Source organism: Pantherophis guttatus, chromosome 2 (assembly GCF_059756535.1).
Source record: "Pantherophis guttatus breed Tessera chromosome 2, ASM5975653v1, whole genome shotgun sequence".
NCBI classification, from domain to species: Eukaryota; Metazoa; Chordata; class Lepidosauria; order Squamata; family Colubridae; genus Pantherophis; species Pantherophis guttatus.
In genome coordinates, this window is record NC_142064.1 from 83,793,888 (window position 1) to 83,809,015 (window position 15,128).

General features: G+C 39.3%; 1 protein-coding gene across 1 annotated transcript in view; it reads right to left on the bottom strand.

Annotated features, from left to right (window-relative positions):
• Positions 1-15,128, bottom strand: part of LINGO2 (leucine rich repeat and Ig domain containing 2) — an 810,496-nt gene that overhangs the window by 744,771 nt on the left and 50,597 nt on the right. The window lies entirely within an intron of this gene.

Consider the following 15,128-nt stretch of genomic DNA (forward strand, 5'->3'; position numbering starts at 1 on the left):
TCTCAATTCAAATGATTGCAACAAGACATTTAATGACGTCAGTACATTCACTGTATAGGAATTTAGCTGTGGCCTTCAAAAGAAAATGGAAAAGGAGAAATGGTTAGTCATCCCTGGAAAAATAGAAAGCATGGAAGATTCAGAACAGTCTTGCCTTGATCTTGAGGAGCCCTGATGGTGCAGTGGTTAAAGTGCAGTATTGCAGGCTAACTCTGCCCACAGCCTGGAGTTCAATCCTGATAGGGCTTAAGGTTGACTCAGCCTTCCTTTCTTCCAAGGTGGATACAATGAAGACCCAGAATGTTGGGGGAAATCTGTAAATAATGCTTCTACATTGTAAACCGCCCAGAGATTGCTGTAAAGCAATATGGGGCAGTATATAAGTCTAAATGCTACTGCTATTGCTATTGATCCTGAAGGTTTTGGGCAGGCTTTCAAAATTGTCAATTTCCTGAAGTCCTTATGGTGTCCGTTTGTGGCTTAACTCAAATCACCAGAACTAGCAAGGCTAACCAACATTCAATCACTTTGTTTGTAATCGTGCTTAATAATAAAAATGGAAGGAAACTGTTTCATCCATTAGTCCAAAGTGGCAATGAGTTGTGGGTTATTTGTGAGCTTTTCCCACTTATCTACAAAAAAAAAGTTAAGTTTGAAAAGAGGAGAAAGGATCTTCCAATGAAGATCCTTCATTTTGAACATAAAGCAAATAATTATTCAGTTGATGCACAGTCATTTAGGGGTGCAAATAGGATGCAGGAATGAAACCTGTGGACTATTTGGTGCCCATTTCTTTCTACAAAATGTGGCAGAAATATTTTCCTTTGTGCCTATTTTATTTAGATCTACACTCCATGACATCTAGAAGCCTACTACACTGGAGAAAGTCCTCACAACTGGTAACATGAATACAGAAGAAACGGCATTGAAGCATGCAAGAACATCAATATTTTGTAAGATGTTGTTCTGACCTAGGCTTCCCGAGTCAGTAAAACACACGAGTAGTCCCCAAAACCTCTTTAATTTCAAAGGCTGTGAATTCTGTTCATTCACAGAAAAGTCCCAAACAGCTGTAAAGAGTCCTTCTTTACATAAGGACTCTTATAAGGCTAATAATCACCCACCTTTATCTCCCTTGACACGCTGCCAAAGACCTAATTGGCAAAGTAAAACGGAGTCCACAATCAAACAGAGCTTCAGACTTTAAACTGAACAGAATTAACACCGTTGTTTCCTGCAAAGGCCCACAGACCTTTGTTCCTCTTTTAAGTCTTATGGGAAGGGCCAATCATCTCCAAGCCCTACTCCCGAGTCATCCCTTTTGTTTTAACTGTTCTTGCCTTCTGGCAGCTCTGCGCATGGGCACACTGGGAAAAGGCTCCCCCTGTTCCTCTGCCTCGCTGAGGTCTGACTCTGAAGGCTCTGGAAGCAGCACATACCTCCCAGATGGCCCTTTCTCTACCTCCGATGCAGAGTCCTCATCCGAGCCTTCCCCAGACTCCAGGACTGGCCCATGTTCCTCCACAACCTCTGCTGCCAGCTCCACAGGCCGCCATCAGACCACAACAGTTTTCTTCATTTCATTCAATATTTCAGTGGGGTTAATGAACTATGAAACTGGACCTAATACTAGGGAAAGTTACATTAAATTCTTTATATGTTGAACACTAAGCTAAAACTTCTTTTTGTACTGAATGAAAATTTATCTTGTGAAAGAAATATGAGTTTGGACCTCATACCATCATCAATTAAATGTGAAATCACATCGTACATGTCTATGGTACATACATATGTATAATTTAAGGTATGGTTGATACTTCTTGTAATTTATAGAGATGGACAACATGTTTCAGAGGAAGATTCTCACTGTCTCTTTGAAGTCACTGTATTTTTTTCATTTGGAATCAGACCAGCTGCTGTGCTGTAATAATAGCTTCAGATTAAAAAGGGGTATTTATTTCATAGATTGATATAGCTGCCCATATCAAATACCTGTATATGATTTTAGATTGTTTACAACATTAAAATAATAATGGAAATGTTCCAATAAGATCCCTGTTAAGAATATCATATTAGATATTTTATGGCATTCTCCACTTTTACTGTGATGTTTACAACTTCACATAAATAGAACCCATAAAGTGGAGAAGCTTCAGAAAATGTGCCCACATAAAGTTAGAACTATCAGATCATTTCAAAGATTTGGGGTTTTTTTAAATGGATGTTTCCAAACTAAAGTTAATCTGTCATCATTCACTTATTTTTCAGTGAACGTTTCATTTAGGTTAAAGTATTTTAAAGGGGGCATATCAACAAAGAAAAAAAGCTATAGAACAATTCTGTTATGGGTTTTCTTAGATTAAAAGCAGACTAGGGTGAAAAGGTAGAATTCAATAAAGAGGAACAATCTTTGAAGAGGCATTTCAGCTTGCTTCTCCATCATAATCATTGAATCGTCTTTCATATTCTCTACAAAGCATATTTTACTGGATATTGTCAGACTGGATAAAGATCAGGTAAAAATCTTAAAATATAAAAAGCTTGAGATCCCATCTGAGGATCATTTGACCCTCCCGAGCTCCGTTTTCACTGGCAGAGGGAGGCAGAAGGCCGTTACAGCCAAAAATGGAGCTCGCAAAGGCTGTGGGCAGCCCTCCTGAGCTCCATTTTCTCTGGCAGAAGGATGTCGCAGCCGAAAACAGATCTTGAGAACCAATTTTCACTGACAGAGTGCTTGGGCCTCCACAGGCGCCCCTGACATGAATGACGTCAAGCTGGTCACGCCCACCCTGGTCACACCTAACCCGGCCCCCAGAGGTCAAACATAATCCTGATGCGACCCTTAAAGAAATCAAGTTCGATATACCCCTGCTGTATAAAATAGTAAAAATAGAAAAAAATAGAAAATGGAATAGATTTAATATATTCTAGAACAGAATATGTTAAAAATAGAAAAGGATAAATATATAGAAAAAATCACTTTATCAAAGACATTAAAAAAAATTCATCTATCTATCTATCAAAACGTCTTGGCTACAACCAATTTTTTACTAATAATTATTTTTGCTGTTCATAAGTTCTACTTCTTCCATCTCTTCTTATACAGGCAGTCCTCGACTTACGACTACAATTGAGTCCAAAATTTCTGTTGTTAAGTGAGACATTTGTTAAGTGAGTTTTGCCCTATTTCATGACCTTTCTTGCCACAGCTGTTAAGTGAATCACTGCAGTTAATAAGTTAGTAACCTGGTTGTTAAGTGAATCTGGCTTCCCCATTGACTTTGCTTGTCAGAAGGTCAAAAAAGGGAATCACATGACCCTTGGGACATAACAATAGTCATAAGTGTGAAACAGTTGCAAAGCATCTGAATTTGGATCACATTATCATGGAGATGCTTCAAAGGTTGTAACTGTGAAAAATGGTCATAAGTCACATTTTTCAGTGCTGTTGTAACTTTGAACTGTCACTAAGTGAACTTTTGTACATCAAGGACCAGCTGTACCTTATACCAGTTCTTCAAAATTACAGACTGAAGAACATAAACTCTTCGGTGTTGTATTTCCTCCACCCATTTCATAAGCTTTGCGCATCATTTACAGCACGGGTATCAAATTTGATTACGTTACGGGCCGGATCGTGACGTATCGCGAAGGTTTTTGCCTTTGCAGAGCTGGGGTGGGCGTGGCCTGCACGTGATGTATCCAGTCCGTTGGCCGCCAGTTTGACAGGCCTGATTTACAGCATTTTTTCTTCTAACAAACCCTGGCTTGTTATAGGCTGAATGTAACCAAATGCTTCTGATATTCTGATTGCAGTATTTTTGTTCTAACCATCCCCTATAGAAGCAGTATTTGAGAAAAAACAGCTCAGAAACGTGCCTCAGCCATCATTTTATTCATGTGGAATCTTAGCAGCCAGAGCTAACATTCATTAGAGATTCACAATTTTACTCAGATGTTGTTATCATCCATCATAACTGACTTCAGATCCCCAAGGGGACTACTAACACAGTTTTCAGAGACCAAATATACTTTACAGAAAATGAAAAACGTTTGTGCTACCACATTTCATTTTAAAACATATCTGATTCTTGCCAGATAACAACCAGCATCTTGTACACCATGTTAAATCTAAAAACTCTTTACTCAGGACCAGTGTGTAAAATTTTCCCCAGTGGGGGGGAAAAAATGTGGAATGCCAAATATTAGTTCAATTTTTCTCCAAGCCATTCTTATGCAGGTTCATTGGGAAAATGCTTTCATCCATTTCCTGAAGGAGAAGAAAATGTCAGTGAACTTTTTGTGGGTTGAATTTTTCATTCTTATACAGGCAGTCCTCAACTTATGACCACATTTGAGCCCCAAATTTCCACTGCTAAGAGAGACATTTGTAAAGATAGCTTTGCCCCATTTTATGACCTTTCTTGCCACAGTTGTTAAGTGAATCATTGCAGTTGTTATAAGTCGTTAAGTGAATCTGGCTTCCCTATTGACTTGGCTTGTCAGAAGGTCGCAAATGGTGATCCCATGAGCCAAAGGACACTGCAGCCATCGTAAATATGAGTCGGTTGCCAAGCATCTGAATTTTTATCACGACCATGGAGATGCTGCAAGGGTGTGAAAAATGGTCGTAAGTCACTTTTTTCAGGGCTGTTCAAACTTAAGACTGTCACTAAATGAACTGTTGTAAATCAAGGACTACCTGTACATACCTTAGTTATTAATTAGCCAATGGCCATGTGAGAACCATTCATACAACCATAGTAGGAGTCTGCAGCATTGTGTTTTACCCTTATTGTGAAAAATAGGATGGAAAAATTTTGAAGATCTTCCCTTAAGATATGGCTGGGGAATGGAAGCCTGGGGAATAGTTGTTAGCATTAAATGCTAAGACATTGGTACACGGTCATTTGTACATACTTTACTCCTTATAATAAAGATCTACATGAAACTACATTTGAGGTATGACATTTTAAAAATGAAATATTTTAGAGCCGTGGTGGCACAGTGCTTAGAATGCAGTATTGCAGGCTAATTCTGCCCACTGCCAGAAGTTCGATCCTGATTGGCTCAAGGTTGACTCAGTCTTCCATTCTTTCGAGGTGGGTAAAATGAGGACCCAGATTGTTTGGGACAACATGCTGGCTTTGTAAACCACTTAGAGAGGACTATAAAGCACTGTAAAGCAGTATATAAGTCTACGTGCTATTGCTATCTCCCATTTAAAAAAAACCCCGAAAACAATTTTTTTTAAAATAGCAAACTTTGCTTCAAGCTTAAGTTTAATCATACACTCTTATGCCAGTGTTAATTATGTGAATAAACATCCCAAATTATCCAACAGTCCACATCCTGCCATAAACATATTTTCTCTGCTGAAAATTAATTATTTTTTTTCCTCCCAGGATTATTCACCTGATTGATAACTGATAAAATACTTGCGATAGTCCATCCTGGGCTTACAAAGAAACAAAAACCCTTGCAAAGTTCAGACTGCTTTGAACTATTACTTAGAAACTCATTTCAACTTAGTAGAGTATTAGTATTTTTTAAATAAGCACTTTTTCACTGAAGTATCTGCTGATTGATTGAAAGGGAACTAGCAAAGTGATAGCCGTGAATATACAAATGCATATTGATTATGCAAAAGGGATGTGATGCAGTGGTGGGATTCTACCGGTTCTACCCAGTTCGGGCGAACCGGTAGTGGTGGCGGGAGGCTCCGCCCACCTGCCTGAATGTCATCACAGACACTCTGTGGATGCACAGAGGTGGCACGAGCAAGTGCGCACTCACATTTGTGAACCAGTAGTGAAGGTAAGTGAATACCACTACTGATGTGATGCTGTTTACAAAATCTAGCTAGTCCAAGAACTGAAGTTCTGTTACATGATCCCTTTAATTAAAATTGGTATAAATGAAATAACATTTCATTTCGGTGAGTTCACAATAACTTATCTTGTAGCCTCTCTGCATTATAACATTGGAATAAAATGTATCTGCTCTACAGTTGAACATTCTGGGCAGTTTACAACCTTGTATTTGCAGCATGATGACATAAACTATAATTAAACACTGTATAATTACAGAAGAAGCTATGAACTGTAACTATTGTATTTCATTGTAGAATCTGGCATCAGAGTAGAGTCTGAAGCACTTCTACAGCCCTTTCACTCTCTCTCTCCTTCCTGTCCAATCAGGGTATTAAAGAACAATTCTCTTGTAAGGTTTTCATGGAGAACTGGGCAGGAGCTCCTCTTTTCAAGTTGTAGCACCACTGCAAATATTTCAATATATGTCATTCAGTTCTGTCATGGTCAAAAATACAGGTAGTCCTTGAGTTACAACCAAAATTGAGCCCAAAATTTATGTTCTTAAGTGAGACATTTGTTAAATGAGTTTTGCTCTGTTTTATGACCTTTCTTGACACAGTTGTTAAATGAATCATTGCAGCTGTTAAGTTAGTGACATTGTAGTTCAATGTATCTGATTTCCTTATTGACTCTGCTTGTCAGGAGGTTGCAAAACGTGATCACATGAACCCGGGACACAGGCAACCATCATAAATATGAACCAGTTGCCAAGTGCCTGAATTCTGATCGTATGACCATGAGGATGCTGCAAGGGTCATAAGTGTGAAAAATGGTCATGTCACTTTTCTCAGCGCAGTTGTAACTTTGAATGGTCACTAAACAAACTTTTGTAAGTTGAGGACTACCTTTAATATTAGTATGGAGAGAAAAGGTTAATTTACTCGGTTTAAATGTATGCTTTTCAAAATCATAATATGCACCAAGGAAACCAAAACCCGTTGTTTATTTATTTATCAATCCAATCGATATGGCTCCCATCTACCTAAGAAATTTGGGGGAGTGAGCAAAAATTGTTACTGATTATTGAAAAGGCTTTGTGCGAATATTCTGCTGTTTGAACAAACATCAAGATAATTCTTCCTAAGATGAATTACTGAAGAGAGAGTTGAACTATCTCAGAGGAAAAACATACTTCATCTCACCTGAGTTAAGCTGTCCAACTAGAGGTGTACTGGGCAGGTCATGTTGCATAAACAACCGCCCCTAAGTGAGAATTATAACCAGCAATTTCTCTGAAAGACTCTACCTCTTATAATGAATGAAATTCCAGTTTTTCTGGAATACCATGATCCTTGTTAAATCATAACTCCAAGCTTTCCCCCACAGCCGTCCATCCTGGGAATTAAACATTATCTGGAAGCCATTGGTTAGCCTACTTCTTTAGGGGTACTTACCTCAGCCACAAAAATTTAGACAATCACTGCATGGATGAAAAAAGATGCAGAAAACAATTTCTTTTCAAGGATCAACCATTGCAGCTCACATCCTCTGGACTTCCCTGATTAAGTCGAGGAGAAGGGCGAACAAAATTAGGGTTGGCCCCAGCTGCTATATAAAACTTTTCTAGAAACAGTGACTGGTATAAATTTAAAGCCTCACTCTTTTGACTATTAAAGCAACTCACTCCCAAATACAATCCTGAGATCTCCAGAGAGAACCCCAAAATCTTGTTGAAATCTCTGTGGATTTTGGGGCTTCTTGATCCTAATGAGTTGTTCCAAATCAGCACCAGAAGTACTGGATGAACCACAATAAAAAGACAGCTAGGCAAAGATCCTCCACCCATATTTGTTAATATTTGACTTGTCAATAGAGGTAGAGGTTAGAAATATAGTGACATCTATCTGTCAGGAGAAAGAAAGTTCTTAGAGGAGGTCCAATATTTAGGGAGGAGATCTGAGGCTTACTTACAAAGTATTTTCTTCTTTTTAAAAAAATCCACTTAGAAGTAAAAGCTACTCCATCTAACAAGGAACAAGGAAGAGGCTAATGCCATCATATGCTTTCAAAGTGGGAACAGTATGCCCTTTTCCACTGCCAACCCCCCTTCCCAAACTATATCTTTGGAATACAATACCTTATCACACTGCATCATTCTTAGTGACATTCTGGCCTCACACTGAAAGCCATTTAGCTGTGCTTCCTAGCTGCCTAAGTAGCTTTTACGATATTTTTTTTAAGGGGAGTGGGGAAGAGATTTGGGCTATTACTCTAAACTTGAATGGCTATTCCTGTTATTTTCTATTTCCACCTATCAGAAGAGAAGAAAATAGAATGGATGTAAAGAGATATGGGAGACACAGGGCATCAGAAATAACGAATGGGATATTTTTTTAAAAAAATAAGGCATTTGACTAATTTTTTAAGAAAATATAATTGCTAAACACAATTTGCTTCAAATTCTTTGTGCCTTGAAACTTACTTCATTATTAAGTCTCCTGTCTTCAGATATCTACGAGTGGGTTTCAATGGAATAATTGTGTTTATTATTCTTACTGGCAACCTGGGGCCTTCACCAGTCACTAAGAGTCATGATTTTACAACTACGCATTGCACTTTTCTCTTTTAATCCACTTTTAAATAGGGCATTAAAGTATTAATAATTTCAAAATCGTGCCATATGTGTTTCATTGCAGTTGCTCGTAGCCATTGCTTAATCAATATCATAAATAAATATCAATTATGAAATTCAGAGGAGAAACAAAATAAAACAACGCTTTTGCCCATATAATTTTTCTTGCTGCATAACATTTATTCACACCTTTACAAAAGGAAGGGGGGGAAGGATATTAGCATGTACTAACAGCAAGAAATTATAGTAAAAACACTGAAGTTTGTTGTTTTTTTGTCTTAGATTTCAATGCCATACAATTTGGGGGCAGACAAAAGTCAAAGACTGTCAGTAGGTTTGGTGTTGACTTGACTTGACTTGACCAATGTCTCTGTAGAAGGAGGCAAAGATAAATATTGCTGTGTTCATATAAATGTTGGGAAGAACAATTTGAGGAGAAGCCACGTCTCCTCAAGCACATAGTAAGATATATACACTTATAAATGTCCTGGAAGGAACATTTGAGCTCCGACTCAACCCTTCCAAGACCGAGTGGCTGTGGCTTCCGGCGTCCCAATATAGCCAGCTGGTACCATCGCTGGCTATTGGGGGCGAGTTATTGGCCCCCACGGATAGGGCTCGCAACTTGGGCGTCCTCCTGGATGCACGGCTGTCTTTAGAAGAGCATATGACGGCCGTGGCCAGGGGGGCTTTTTATCAGGTCCGCCTGATTCGCCAGTTGCGTCCCTTTCTGGATCGGGATTCCTTACGCACAGTCACTCAGGCACTCGTCACTTCCCGCCTGGACTACTGCAATGCTCTCTACATGGGGCTCCCCTTGAGGAATACCCGGAGGCTCCAACTGGTGCAGAATGCGGCCGCGCGGGGGATTATGGGAGCGAGGGGTCACTCCCATGTGACACCTCTCCTGCGTGAGCTGCATTGGCTTCCAGTGGTCTTCCGGGTGCGCTTCAAGGTGTTGGTTACCACCTTTAAAGCGCTCCATGGCATAGGACCTGGGTACTTGAGGGACCGCCTTCTGCCGCTGATAGCCTCCCACCGTCCAGTACAGAGAGGGACTCCTCAGGGTGCCGTCGGCCAGGCAATGTCGGCTGGCAACCCCCAGGGGGAGGGCCTTCTCTGTGGCAGCCCCCGCCCTCTGGAACGATTTGCCCCCGGAGATAAGAAGGATATTGGATCTTCGGGTCTTTCACCGAGCCCTGAAAACTCTTCTTTTCCAGCAAGCAGGGCTGGCGTGAACCCCGCCCCCCTTTTTTAGTTTTTAATGGTTATTAATTGTTTAGTTTTAATTTGTTAATGGGTTTTAATTCGCACTGTTTTAATTCGGGCCAAAGTATATAATTCTTTTAATTAATTTTAAATTTTGTATTGTTATGTATTTTAGTTTTGGCTGTGCACCGCCCTGAGTCCACTAGGAGAAGGGCGGTATATAAATTGAATAAATAAAATAAAAATAAATAATAAAGATGAAGTGTCAATCAAGATCCCATTATCATGGGAAAAATACTCACTATAAATAAGGAACCAATCACTATAAATAAGGAACCAAAGCAAAGCATTTGGTGATAGATGCAACAAAGTATATTTTACTGGCATGCATGTCCTGTTTCAGGTTTCAAACACAGTTTGAAACACAGTTCAAACACACAGTTGCTTGGGGATTATAAGCAACTCACTCAAGGCTGAGCAGACAAGAAAAGGAACATAAATCAGTCTCTGAAAATAAAGATGAGTGGTTTCACTTTCCATAGGACATGCAGAAGAATGGTCAAGATTCAGTCCAAAGTTCAGAGAGCCAAGCAAGTTTCATCAGCCAGTCAAGGATCAAAGTTTCAGGTTTCTTATAGGAGCAGAAGAGACAGGAATGACAGAACAGAAAAACAGATAGTTGTTTCCAGCAAGAAAACATGGGTCAGGACTGTCTCTTAAATCAGGCTACTGCCAGAGGTCTTTAATTAGGGAATGGCATGCCCTTGCTTGGCAAGGAGCCTCACTGAATATATTTGCTCTGTTCTCTGCTCTATCCACTAAGTCTTATTATTTGGCTGATTCACCTATTCTGATGGAGGAGCTTCTTCACATTTAGAGTTATCTGAATCCTGGGCCATGACAATCCACAACTACAGTGATCACTGGGCTTCTGGCCAAAAGGATGCAAACAAGCCCTGAACTAAGCGACATTCTCCTAAGAATTGCTACAGAGGAATGTAGCAAAGCAGTGCAACATCATGTTATGAGTATTACAGTCAGAATTGGGGGTCTTGGAAAAGAGGGTGGGATGGTTCTATGTCTACAGAGATCAGAACTGTGCAGGCAATAGGTTCCCCTGTCACATTCTATAGAAATTTTGAAGAAGCAGGATAGAAAGATTATTGACTCTTTTGGTGTTGGAGAAGACATCATTGAGAATACAATGGAGAACAATGAAAACAAACAACTGGTTCATCAAACAATTCAATCCAGATTTTTTCACTTGAGGCACAAATGACCAGGCTTATATTATAATATTTTGGGCACGTTATGTGAAGACCTAGTTCTCTGCAACAAAAACCTATAATGCTGGAAAAGGTGGAAGGAAAGAGCAGAAAAGGGTGACCATTAACAGGTTGGATAAATTTTACTACAATGGCAATGGGTATACCACTGGAAGACCTGAAGGAGCAGGCTGAGGACAGATCATTCTGAAGATCCGTCTATGTGGTTGCTAAGAGTTGATACTGTCATGATGGCACATAACCAAATCAATCAATCACCATCAATCTAGAATCTCAAGAGTATCTACAAAGACCACAAGGAGGTTTTTATATCTCTTCTTTTCAATGAGCCAGTTTTGCCCCAAAAAAGTCTCTTTCCTCTCAGTCACCACATATTACTCATGGAAAAGATTTGCAGCCATTAAAATTAATAATAAAAGACTGTCCACATAATAAGCTTTTATTTCCTTGGGATATACAGATAAGTCATAAAATTGAAGAATGAGACTATCATTCTCCTTTTGTAGGCCATTTCACAGTGTCTCAGGATTACAGAAATCCATTCTTTTCCATTTATAGTCATCACTGATAGTGCCAAATCAATAAAACTATAGTTGCATCCATGGTAAGGAACAGAAATTCGAAGGAAACCCACAGATTTAGAAGTGAAGTTTGTCTGTTAAGTGCTGGATGAGTATACTCATTGATATGAACCTTGGTATTCCAAATTAACACAAGACCTTAATACTGATCAAGTTTAAAAGTATTGGTGTAATCTCACCCTCTTAAGGTCAGGGAACACAAATTGCCTACTTAATTGCAAAATATCTGATCATTTTTTTGTAACTGGAAATCAGGAAAAAATAAAGGGTCTTGAAAAATTATAAGTGGATTCTTAAGATCAATAAATATGATGAGCTTCTCTTAAGTACAGCTAAGCTATTGCTGCAATCTAGAACTCAGAGCCCCTGAAGGCCTGATGCACATTCTACAGGAACAAAGTATATTCCCAAGGACAAGGATCAGGACTTTTTTTCAGTATATAAATCTTCTATGAATTTGGATTTCAATGATAAAGAAGCCATTGTACAAAATATTTTACAAAGACAGAATCTTTGCTTTGCTACAAAATGACAATAATATCTTACAGAATCCTTATTAAAAGTGTTTCTGTTGGAGAAAAACTCACAATTCAGCTTTGTTCTAAAATCCATTAATCACCTTAATCCATCAGCTATATAAAGGATTTTGACAGGATATCATTTTAAGTAATATTTATTTGCATGCTGATGTTATCAAAAGTTATTCACACTGGGAAGGTCTGCATGTATTAATTTTCCCATCTCACTTTCTTCAGATGTAAGTTACTGTGCCATGAGGCAAAAATAACCTGAAATCAGCCACTTTTTTGTGGGTACTCATCCATGCCATAATGAGAAAGCTGAAACAAGGTCTGTCTTCATGAATCAACAAGCTTTGGGGGTAAAGGTATAAATAATAATTTACAGTTGGATAACCTCAAGCATGGATAAATTAAAACTCTGATTAGTAAAGAATTTGTTTGGTGAGTAAGAAAATTGCTAACGAAAAAAATAAGCAGTTGAAACACCATCAAAGGCACACCTGTGATATGATACACTGCTGGAATTATTAACTGGAGGCAAACTGAAATGCAGACTTTGGACCAAAAAAACATGACTGCACCCTATGCATTACATCCCTGCGGTGATGTGGTATATTATAACTGCCCCATAGAAATGGAGATAGAGGCTTACTTCAAATCAAACAAACTATGTAAGAAGAAAAGTGTGATTATGTAAAAGGCAACCAAGAATAAGGACTAATGCAAGTTAAAAATTGAGACTTACTGAATGTACAGGAAATAAATTATGAATTTTAAGTAATTTAATAAAAACACAAACAGTAATTTGGCAAAGAGAAGCATCACATGGCCAATTTCTATTAAAAAGTGAGGGAAAAGTGGATAAAGATAAAATCAGCTTACAATTGGAACATTAAAAAAAGAAACTGAAGGTGTGATTTTGACTGGGCAAGAACAAGGTTTTTGAACCAATGAAATCAAAGCCAGAACTGAAAAAAATCATCAAATGATTCAAAGTGCAGATTGTGCCAAGAAGCAGAAGAAACCATTAACTATACACTCCGCTTGTGCAAAAAAAAAAAATACAAATTGACTATAAACAATAACATAACACAGCCACCAAAATGAGTCACTTGAACATCTGTAAAAAATAATCATGTGCTCTAATGAAAAATTGATAGGAACATATAGTTGAAAAAGTAGTCAAAAATGAGCAGGTTAAACTATTGTGGGATTTCTGAATAGAAATGATAAAATTTTGGCTCATAACACAACAGATGTAACTGTGGTTGAAAAAAAGATAATGTGGATAATTGATGTGGCAATACCTGGGGATAGTAGAATATAAGACAAAGAATTCACAAAGTATCTGAAAACTGAAGTTGAAAAATTATAGCACCAACTATTGATATCCCAGTGGTTATTGGCACACTGGATGCCATAACCACAAATAAATTTGGATGCCATTTAGAAAATCTGTGCATTGACAAAATTTTCACCTATCAATTATAAAATGGCATCAGTCCTGCAGCCACCTCCAGTGTGGAGCTCCCCCTAAACTTTACCTAAAATCATTATGTAATCATTATTTTAAAAGCATTAAAAACTACAATAGCAGAATTAAATCAGCAAGAGAAAATAATGGATGGAGGTGTCAACGACTGATGGACTCAACCAAAGCAAGCTCGGTTCAGACGATCCAATCTTTTAATGCACAACTTTATTGAGTACGTCATATCGGCAAAGATGAGGGCAAAACCAGATCTAACCATTACCCGCACCAACCCATATAGTTAAAGTTCAGGTCTTCCCTCCCCCCCCATTAGACCCGGTCATATTGTCCAATGGAGACTTCTGGTATTATTGTGAGAAAGTCTTTTTCGGCTGTAGTAAACATGTGAGAAAACATCCTTGGTTCCCATGGCTGGCATCTTGATGTCTGGTGCTTAAATTCTATCTCCCCCTTTTCTCCTCCCATAGTTCATTGGCAAGCTGAGAAGCAATAATAGTTGCAACAGAAAAAGCGCCTTTTGAAGCTTGACAGAGGTTAATAATAATGAATCTACCTCATGAGTTCACCCATCCCCTGGGTCCCTAGGTTTGCTGGCATAACCAGATCTTTCATTTCATTTCATTTCATTTTCATTTTATTAGATTTCTATACCGCCCTACTCCCGAAGGACTCAGGGCGGTGAACAGCCAACAATAAAATACATACAAACAAAATTTAAAAGCAGAATTAAAATCAAATTAAATAGTTTTGGCCCAGACAAATTAAAACCCCAATCAATTTAAAACCAATTTTAAAATTTGAATATATAAAATACTAAAAAATATTAAAAATTAACAATTCTTTTATAAAAGAGGGAGAAAATTAGGCCAGACCCGCCTGGTGAAATAAAAAGGTCTTTAGAGCGCAGTGGAAGGTGCGCAGATCCAGGATCCTCTGTATCTCATTCCAGATAGTAGGTGCCCCCACAGAGAAGGCTCTCCCCCTGGGGGCCGCCAGTCGGCATTGTTTGGCCGACGGCACCCGGAGGAGCCCCTCTCTATGGGAGCGTACCGGCCGGTGGGAGGCTATTGGTGGTAGTAGGCGGTCCCGCAAGTACCCAGGTCCTAAGCCATGGAGCGCTTTAAAGGTGGTAACCAAAACCTTGAAGCGCACCCGGAAGACCACCGGGAGCCAGTGCAGCTCGCGCAGGAGGGGTGTTACATGGGAACGCCAAGCCGCTCCCATTACCACCCGCGCGGCCGCACTCTGCGCCAGTTGGAGCCTCCGGGTGCTCCTCAAGGGGAGCCCCATGTAGACAGCATTACAATAGTCCAGGCGGGAGGTGATGAGGGCATGAGTGATCCCTCAAGATCTTGAGGGATCTTCAAAGCTCAGGAGTTATGAGGGAGCTGTAGACCGATCTTCAGGGGGAGAAGATTCTACAATGCAGGCACCACATTAGAAAAGGCCCATCTGAGTCTACCAAATGTAGCTCCCTAGATTAAGGGTTCCCAACCCCCGGGCCACAGCCAATACACAGCCACGGCCCATTGGGAACTGGGCTGCACAAGAGGCAGGAGAACACGTGAACATGTGAAATTCCATTTACGCAAGC